The sequence below is a fragment of the Sinohyriopsis cumingii genome, chromosome 12 (assembly GCF_028554795.1).
Source record: "Sinohyriopsis cumingii isolate HCF-2022 chromosome 12, ASM2855479v2, whole genome shotgun sequence".
NCBI lineage: Eukaryota > Metazoa > Mollusca > Bivalvia > Unionida > Unionidae > Sinohyriopsis > Sinohyriopsis cumingii.
In genome coordinates, this window is record NC_142972.1 from 76,822,199 (window position 1) to 76,832,476 (window position 10,278).

Consider the following 10,278-nt stretch of genomic DNA (forward strand, 5'->3'; position numbering starts at 1 on the left):
TCCACTACTATTTAATCTATTGGTAAACAACCTTGACGTCAATGTAGCCTGCACAAAAATAAACTTGTCACAATTCGCAGATGATAGTGGCATATGAACGAATGGAAATCCCGCAAATAAAACAGTAGTTAAAGAAATCCAGCAGAACCTAGACAACATAGGGAGATGGGCGGACAAATGCGGTTTCAAAATATCTCATGAAGAAACTGTGGCAATCATGTTCACCCCCTAACGAAATAACAACCTAGTCTATCCTAACTTTTATATACAAAATCAATTAATCAAATATGTAACACTTGGACAATTCCCAGTAATGTTCTTTGACAACCACCTCACATGGAAACAGCACATTGAACAACTCACCAAGAATTGTAACAAAGATCTCAATTTACTCAGAAACATCACAGGGAATGACTCGGGATCCAACCAGGAAACCCTTCTCACGATATATAAAACCCTAATTAGATCAAAACTGGATTACGGTTGCCAAGCATATGACTCGGCTAAGCAACCTGTACTGCAAAAACTTGACACTATCCAGAGAAAAGCCTTACTATTATGCACAGGAACACTCCCCTCAACATCATTACAAGAACTACAAACACTAATACAAATACTAACAGGAGAACTACCCTTAAAATTACGTAGGCAAGAACTGCTCCTCCGATACTGCATTCGATTAGATACCCACCCAGACAACCATCCCACCAAAATAGCTATAAACAAGTGTAAAGTTGTCTTCAAACCCAAAATCATACCGACCACACAAAGTTGCAAAGTAATCCCTGAACTAAGAGAAAAGATACCTATACGAAAAAAACAGGTAACAAACAATACAGACCAGAACAAATCACCATGGTTACAAAAACCACCAAGAATTAACATTGAAGCTACCAAATTAGGCAATAAAGAAGTACAAGAAAACTTACAAAAACCTGTACTGGTAAACGAAATCAACCAAAAACACACGGACTGTGGTACAATATATACTGATGGATCAAAAACAACCAACCCACCAAGAACAGCAGCAAAATTAGTCATCCCTGAATTCAATATGCAAACAGGATCCAGATCACCTGACTATTGTTCCATTTACACCACTGTATTCTGGGCTATACTTGAATCATTACAATGGATCAAAGGCAACCAAATACCCGAATCAGTCGTTATTAACGGTTCCCTAAGCGTTATCAAATCGATCCAAAATCGCAATACACACTCTAGGGAACAATTCCTCGACAGAGCATGCCAATTAATCGACGATATCACCACAGCACATCAATTAGTCGAGCTCATGTGGATACCGTCGCACATTGGAATTTCTGGCAACGAAACAGCAGACAAAAATTGCACAAACCAAACTAGGAGATCAAAACTTTTTCAAGCTTAACTATAGCGCTACAGAAGCACTAAGCTTCGCACAATTATATATAGACCAAAAATGGCAAGATTGTTGTAACTCTTCCACAAAAGGTAAAATGCACCATGAAACCCAAAAAAACGTAGATAGGAACATACAGCTACCTAAGGGTACCTATTTAAAACAGAAAGCCATAAACAAGATATTAACTGGAAAAACTAAACTAGCAAGCAGTTTTGGAAGGTTTATAGGACCCAAACCAGCAACCATTAACTGCTTTAATTCCCACACCACCGAAGATCTACACTACGTATTAAATATATGCCCAAAATATCAACCCGCTAGGAAAATATTTAGCAACGACCAAAATGAGATTGGATCACCACACTCATACCCAGAGTTACTTATGGACTCTAATATAAAATAAACAATCAGCATATAATAATATAAGTAATTCATAGACTCAGCAGTACTTAGGAACAAAATATAATTACTATCCTCACAAAACCAAAAGACCCAGTAACTAGCTAAATAAAGTTAGAAGCCCACACATAAAATCCCACAACATATCATTTAATTGTATACAAATATTAATAATTAATTCACTTACGAAGCACCTATCAAAAACTAAGGAAACCGCATCATCGGATGTCCTAGATGTCCTTAACGAGCCGAGTAATCAGCTAGGACTCCGGTCCTACATGTCCTTAACGAACCGTGTAATCGGCTAGGACTCCGGTCTCTTGCTAAATAAAGTATAAATAGCATTCCATCTCTAAAAACATTAATAAATTAATGACTTAAAGAGGCAATATCTAAAAACTTATAAATAACATAACGTAGGAAGCATACCCTAAACACCTTGACTAGTAATTCCATAAAAACCTCGAAAATCTCTCTTCATACATGGTTTCTACTAACAACCTCTATAAACAGCATCGAACACTTGAAAAACCAAACAAACAAAAAAGCAAAGAAACACCAGGCAAATGCAACAAGAACACAGCGATGTGAAGCAACCAGGACCGTTCCCGAGCTCTCCTTCCCACTAATGACAGCCAACCATTCAACTGTAAGGGACCGTTATGGACCCACAGAGGCCAAACTATCAGGGTTCCTTGCACCCATAAACGTCTGGATGAGATGGGACCATTCCCTTCCCCACGAACAAAGAGCAGGCTGCGGTGCAGTCAGAAAAAAGTGGCACATGCACAATTGTGCGCACGCCACTATAATTAAACTCAACAACAACAAAAGTTCCACGTACAAAGATCCTTTCTCTCTTTCCTTATGTTCATCTTTCATTTATATCTCTCTGTCTGCCTATTTATGTCTGCAAATACGGTAAAACATTACCATTACTATTTTTCCTGTCGTTGCTGCTGCTACTGTTACTGTTTTGCTCCTGAATTTCTTAATTATTTCTGTTTCTAATGTTGTGACTCAGAGTTACGTGTTCATTTCATATTCGTACTCATCGGTTCCTTTATGTTCTCTTCTATTATAGGCTTGATCGACAGACACGTACACTTTAAGATGCAAGTGCTTAACTATTTATATTCGGGTGTTCAAGATATTATGGCAAGTACATGTGAAAGAGTACTTGAAGAGCAGATAATGGTCCCTTACGCGTAGCAACAAACTTGCGGAGACGGGTATTAATATTTTTTGCCAAGACCTTGTAGGATACGAGCGCAGACTGTGGAGGCGCATACAAATTACCTGGTGTTATATTGACAATTTAGAGTGTCGTGGTATGCATTTTGGTTAAAATGTGCAACACATGCTTTCTTATTCATGCCTTCGTGGTTTGGCGACTTTGACTGTAATAGCCTTGTTTGTGACTAGTTTAGGTATGTACACATCGAAAACGAATATGTCAACAATGGCATTGTTTGTTCACGATTGTCTAGTGAGGACATACAAGCAATATCCGATAAGCTGTTGAAAATGCAAATAGAGGCCACTTTTACAGGCATTTTGTTTCTCCCGTTATTGAAAGGTCGCATCGTATGGAAGAGGTGCGCTGGTGATAAGCCTCAAATCAAATGATGTCGCTCTGACAGACATCACGCACCTGAGTATGAATTTCCAGAGAGATCATTCATAATCTTCTCGCCAGCTTGTGCTCTTCCGTGGGCTCATAAGTCATTTTGCCAGTTCGTCAATTGCTTCCTAAGTATATGCTATATGTGAGTTACACCGTATTTCGTTTTTCATTGTACTATAGTCCTCAACTTCCTCGAAGATAGGCTAGATATCCTCCTCACAGATGGCATTGTTTCTTAACGCCTTAGATACGGTCCAAGATTTTCCTGAGCTTTGTTTGGCCAATACGCAACTTTCTTTGTTCATTTTTGGCTTTCAGGGTGAGTCGTTGGCTAATAAAGGTTCCTGCAAAGCAAACTGGTCTGATTTCAAGGATAATGGCAATAATGGTGGGATCAATGATTGATGACAATATTCCAATCTCCGCCACACCGGTGCTCAGAGGCACAGGCGTCAGCGTAGTGTCAATACTATCTTCCGTATTTACTGAGTGCTTGTACTTTCATAGAGGGTGCGCTGCTCTTTCGTCTCTTTCCATAAGACGGTTGTAGCCTCGCATACCTTCTTCAGACGAAAAGCAGCTGTGGGTGGAGTCTTGGGTATACGTCATTATTATAATCCACTATAAGGAGAATGATATAAACCATTTAATTGATTTGGATGGTGAGGACCTCTGAAGACATGCACTTCTAACATGTTGTTCACTAGCAAGACTGATAACATTGGAAAGAAAATGTATGACTTCTCGGCATATTTAGATCTTGAAATGACACGGTTCTCAATAATGCCGTCAACATAATCGCAAAATGTCATAACCAGCCAACATTCTGCTTGCAAGTTTTTACGATTTCTTATTTTCTACCGAGCAATGAAATGTAATAGTGTAAGTATCTTTCGAAGATCGCACGGTTTTCTGATGTATATAAGATAAGTGATAGCTGGACCTATACACTCCGACGAAAAGGTTATTACCGAAGGTGTTTCTCCATATACTATGATATTATTGTATTATGGCATATTGTTTAGCAATTGCTCCGACAGCGAACGCAATTATGTCAAACTGAGAGCATGTTGGTTTTAGGTGCTCTGGATGGATCCAGTGCTCAATGTTTATCTCAATTGCATCCTCGTTCCACCCTAATCTAAATCGGTATGTGGCAACCGCAACTTGACATAGATACTTTTGTACCCTTGATGTTTATGCCTTGCTGATGTCAGGGAATTGTTTCCCAAGCTGAGCCGGTACTCCGTGGTCAATCTCAGGGCTGACAGGATGTACTAGCAGCAACCAGATGTATTTATTGCATCAATCCCACCAAATGTTAAATTCTTTCAGCCGTTAAGTACACTGTCTTTAAATCGGTTCCTGTGCTAAAAATGCTAACAACGACATCATGGCAGAGAATTTCAACCTCTGGAACAAACAGGGGCCAGCCTGGAAGATTTCTTAGTCTTAGCCAGTACTACTATTGCTTAATTGTATGTGTTATAGTGTACTCCAGCGTATTATCTACCGTTGATTGTAATCTAAACTACGTACTAAGAGCTCGTATATATAGCCTTTACCTAATCTGTGCCGATGTGCTTTTCCAAAAGAAACGGTGATGGGATCGTCACCCACAGGCAACGTTTGCAGCAGTGTTATGTTTTCCCATGAAGAATGCAATCAGTTGTGTTTTTTATCTGTTTGATCGAGGTAGAAATATGTTTTTTAATAAACCTTTTTTGCAGCGTTACATAGCTTTACAATGCTTGTTCGCCGTAAAATCCACAATCAACCTACTATCTAACCAACATAAAATAAGAAGTATTGTACTATAAAATCAAAGAGTCAATCCTGGCGAGTAGCCATATTCATATTTCATTATGGCTGTCAAGGCTACCATTTTTATGGCTTGATATTATTATCATTCTTTCATAACATTCTCGTAGTTTCGTAGAACTTTATGTTTCACATTATCCTCGTTGCTTTCCTGGCCACAACTTTCTTGGGCAAATTGAATTATGTCTTATCAGTACTAAAAATATCTTTGTATGAATGTGTCTCTTTTATTCAGATTATCTATATAACACCCAAACAAACAAACTATGTGCTTTTTCCTACTTAAGTAAAGTAGCCATGACACAACAAACTAGTTCATAAAGTTATACAATTTAGCACTGTACTTTTACTGACAAAGTCTGTTCGCATCGTTGCCATGTATCTCATCTGAAAAGACTATTCGCACTGCCGCTGCGTATATAATTTGCGTAAGGCTATTTCTACGGCGGTCGTGTGCCTCATCTGTGAAATATATTAATTTTTATGTCTCATTGCTTTTAATTCCATATCTGGAAGGCATTGATGTTAAAACATGTAAAAAGCGATATACCCCTTCACCTCCGGTAGAAAAGGAAATTGCGAAAAATTACTGAGTGAATCGCATGTATAAAATAAACAAAAGTATTTTATCTCAGTAGGTGAACTCTTCTGTTATTCATTCAGAACAAACAATTGTTTTAGTTTATGCACAAACCATTTAGCTAGCTATAATGTATTAAAAGTTTGAAATTAGCAGATGCCTTATATAATGTCAGCCGATTACTGTTTCAGTTCTGCGTTGTTTTGTGTACATTCACAAAATAAATCCAAGTAATATAATTCCTTTTTAATTCATGGTAACAAAGCATACATTAAAAAGCAAACTAAAGTGGTATTTTTTCTTGGATCTTTTGCGTGTATGTTAGTTTCTTCAGAATGGAGTCCTTATGAGATAACGGAGACCACCTGATGTACCTGCTGATGAAGGGAGCTCAGTGAACTACCACATGTTACCTCCAAACTCATAGAGACAGGACATTCTTAGTTTAGTCCATGAAAGTCCTTTGGCTGGTCATTTAGGGATCGATGCGACACATCTCAAAATTTTGAATCATTGTATTGACAGAAAGTTAAAGGTGATGTTTGTAAATAGTGTAGATCTTGTCACTCTTGTCAAATGGTAAGAAACTCCAATAAGAAGGTACCAAGGCCCATCTGCAACCTCTTCATGTATTTGACGAATAACCTTGCAGCATAATGCTTGATAGTGTCTGGCACCTATCTACGATCAGGTAAAAAATGAAATTAATGTACTACAGAACTACAATGGAAAGAACTTGTCAGACTGGTGATAGAGTTATTTCTCTTTTGTTCTTTCTTCAAACATATCTTCACAGTAGATGGTGTGGTCCTCATAAAGTTAAGACGAACATGAATGAGTTAAATTATATGATTACTACTTATGAGTTATAACTATTTTAACCGAGTACGTTCATAGAGATAGCCATGTTAATCATGCAGTAAGGTTGGTTCTTCCTGTTCCACACAGTGAGGACTTAAACTATGGAACGCTATCAGACTCTAGTGACAATGTAGCAACCAAATTTTGGAATTCATAAATTATAAATAATTTGGACCAGAAACTTTCACATTTGCAGCAGCAAGAAAAGACTGATCTAACTCAGTTTACTTGAATATGAGCACTTGTTTCTAGATGTTCCAACACGAACAAATAAAATATACTATGGCGTTGAGATTCCACACATGTGAAACAATATCCATACAAGGTTAGCCATCTAAAGCTTGGAATGTTTGAAAAAAGAAATCCAGAATCTACTGGAGAATAATTCCATAAAACCGAGTAAAGGTGACTGGAGATCACCATTTATACTTGCACCTAAATTAGATAATATTTTCCGCATCTGCACAGACTGAATAAAGGAGAAAACAAAACCAAATCAGGTTCATTTCAAGTGCCAAGAATCGATGACTGCATTGACAAAGTTAGAAATGCAAAATATGACACTAAATACGACATTCTGAATGGATAATGGTAAATTGCACAGATGGAAGGGGCAGAGTAAATTTCGGCACTCGTGACTACAGAAGGACTTTATCAATATCAAATAATGGCGTTTGGCATAAAATGTTCGTCTTGTTCATTTCAACGTTTAACGAGCATGATTAGATCTGATATAGATAGTTGCATTGCTTACATTATCTACAAAGACACCTGGAAAGATCACGTAGAGACAATTCGAAATTTGTTTGACAGATTTACTAATATTGACTCTGTAGCACTTTGCAGTGTACATTAGTTCAGCTTCATCTACAATTATTGTGTTCAGTGACCACAACTTCCTTACTTTCATTGGCAAGATGAAAAACAAATATCATAGATTTTTAAGGTGAAGTTCGATATTGCATGAATGCAATGTTGACATCAGGCACATCAAGCACATATGTGGATGAGTATATCTGCTTGGCTGCCTGATCCTACAGGAGACCTACCAATTGGAAGCATGTGTAGCTGTACACTCTGGATTAACAATGACAAGTAGTACCGTTTATTATTACTTACGACATAGATACTTAGATTACATTCGTAAACTATAACGCCACATTGGTAGCAGCCCTCATGAGGTGCAATTCATTGGGACAGGTTTGGCTGTATCAATAATGGTAGGCACACCGCTATCAGCATACAACATAACATGGTGAATCAATATCAATATGGAATTAAGTTAGTGTCTGTAACATTTTTAATCATACTAATTTGTCTTTTCAGAAACTAACCAGCAAGAGATTATTTCATCGAAGACATTTATTCATATATGTTAAAAAGAATGAAAATAGACTGCCAGAAGAGACGATAAGTTTATACAATGGAGATCAAACAACATCCAATTGAACGAATAACTCAAATAACTGTCCGTGATTGGAGAACTGTCAAATCAAAGTGAAAAATAAGAGTTCCTCAAAAGCGGCTGGTGCTGTGTTGGCTGAATAAACTTTCCTGGACTTCAATGGAAGGACATTTCTTCTTTTATCTACTGAATGTTTAAACTATGTATTATCTTCTTCAGAGACAACAACATTTACAAATTATATGTTGTGGTGGATATCTTGGTTGTAAAATTGACACCATTTTAAGTTACGAATAAAAAGACAACGTAGAAAGAATTTTGTTCGAAGCCCCATGCTCTTGCGACTTTATCTTTTGAAGCAGTAGCATTATCAAGATTTTCAAAATAACTACCATGGTGGACATATGTCTGGTTGGCACCATTTCCATTTAGGAATAATCAAACTTCGTAAGAAGTCTTTTGTTGAAAACAAAATGTTCACGTGACAAGTCATCTAGGAAAAATAATGATATCACGATTTTCAACATAGCGATCATGGCAGTGAGGAGCTAAAACTGCACTATGGTTTGGCGGTGGCAAAGAGTGATGCAAAGTGCACTACGACAACATAAGAAACAATTTTCGCAAGTATACCTTATTGTCAGTTTTAAGAAATCTGTTTTTACTAAATGATTACTAAAATATCGTATAAATAGCACATCACAATATTGCCTACATTACTGCCTTTTTCAGCTTCAACCAGCTGCAGTGTTCTTACCGGTCATATTACTTAAATGAGGATGATGGCGTCAGCTTCAATGGACAAATCACCTATGGAAAAGAACAATATATACGTTACTGCAAGGTTTTGAGACAAACAGTGTAGAAATGATACATCATTTGTAAATATTATTACATGACTTTAAACTTCAGCCCTGTAGTAATATTGTTTGCTAATGTCTGTGGAGATCATACCATACGGTATACATCATTACTTCGGAAATCAGTAATAATAATAAACGGGTTTTGATATTAACAAAGTAGTTATGCTAAATAAGCAAGTGACATTACTTACCATTACATGAGTTCAGGACTTAGCAGTGTAGTAATGCTACTACATATAAAAAACAACATTACTTAATAACATTACACTTTATCATTGTAGTAATATTCCTATATCCTATTTCGTAACCCATTTAATCACTCAATCAGTGTTGCACTGGGACCTCTGAAATAGGATCATATTACTGCATCACTGTTTGGAGATCACAAACTCTGTGTTATATTGTCGCCTTGGAAATAGGATAATGTTACTTCATGAGTTTGAGGATGAACAGTGTGTTATTGGTACTACATCAGGTTTTGGAGAATACAACATCAGTACTACACTGTTAAATTGGAAATAGGGTAGTGATACTGCATGGATTTGGGAATTCAAAATATTATCACCTTGGAAACGGATTAATATAACTGCTTATATTTCTGAATTAGAAATGTGGCATTGTTACTATATCAGGGCTTGGATATTACATAAACCAGTATTTGAATGCCATATTGAAAGTAAAGTAATTTTACTACACTGATTTTTATATAGGTTAGTGTCACTACATAGGTTTGGAAATTAAAAACGAATTATTGCTATAAATCATTTTTACAATCTTACCTTGGAAGTATGGTATTGCTGTTGCAAGGATTTTGAAATGGTGTAATCAAATTGCATTACTTTGGAAATTAACCATGTAGTCTTGTTACTGCATCCGGGTTTAGAGAGCACAAAATCATTGGTACATGTTACTATTGCTATTCAGGAAATCGGAATGAATCTAATTGATCAGTCCTCTCCTTATATACGTCGTCAAATGCGACTGTATTTTACGATATATCCCGCGTGACAAATAACACTACTCACTTTGCGTCGAATTTATCTTTTCACCTGACCTAGCCCAATCAATGGGAAGTTAAATAATTATTCTAGACACGTCAAAGCCCAATCAGCCACCGATAAATTAAGCCATTAAGCGCCATTTAAGTCTGATGACTAAGATTATTATTAATAATTGTCAACACATACGTAGGGTCAGCATAACAGCTGAATGGAATGGTGGCGGAGGGGGTAATTGAGATACTTTATCTCACTGAAGTATATACTTCAACCAAAAACATATAATTTCTTACTTAAAATTATGTATACATTTTTTAGTCAAATATTGTTTTCTGCCAAT

General features: G+C 36.8%; 1 long non-coding RNA gene across 1 annotated transcript; it reads right to left on the bottom strand.

Moving 5' to 3' along the window:
- Nucleotides 1-6,131: 6,131 nt before the first annotated feature.
- On the bottom strand, nt 6,132-9,840 carry LOC149786787 (uncharacterized). Its single transcript, XR_016425223.1, has 3 exons — nt 9,720-9,840; nt 8,835-8,887; nt 6,132-6,492 (listed from the first exon to the last, which is right to left on the bottom strand). It is a non-coding gene; the product is annotated as an uncharacterized LOC149786787 (long non-coding RNA).
- Between the last annotated feature and the right edge of the window lie 438 nt (nt 9,841-10,278).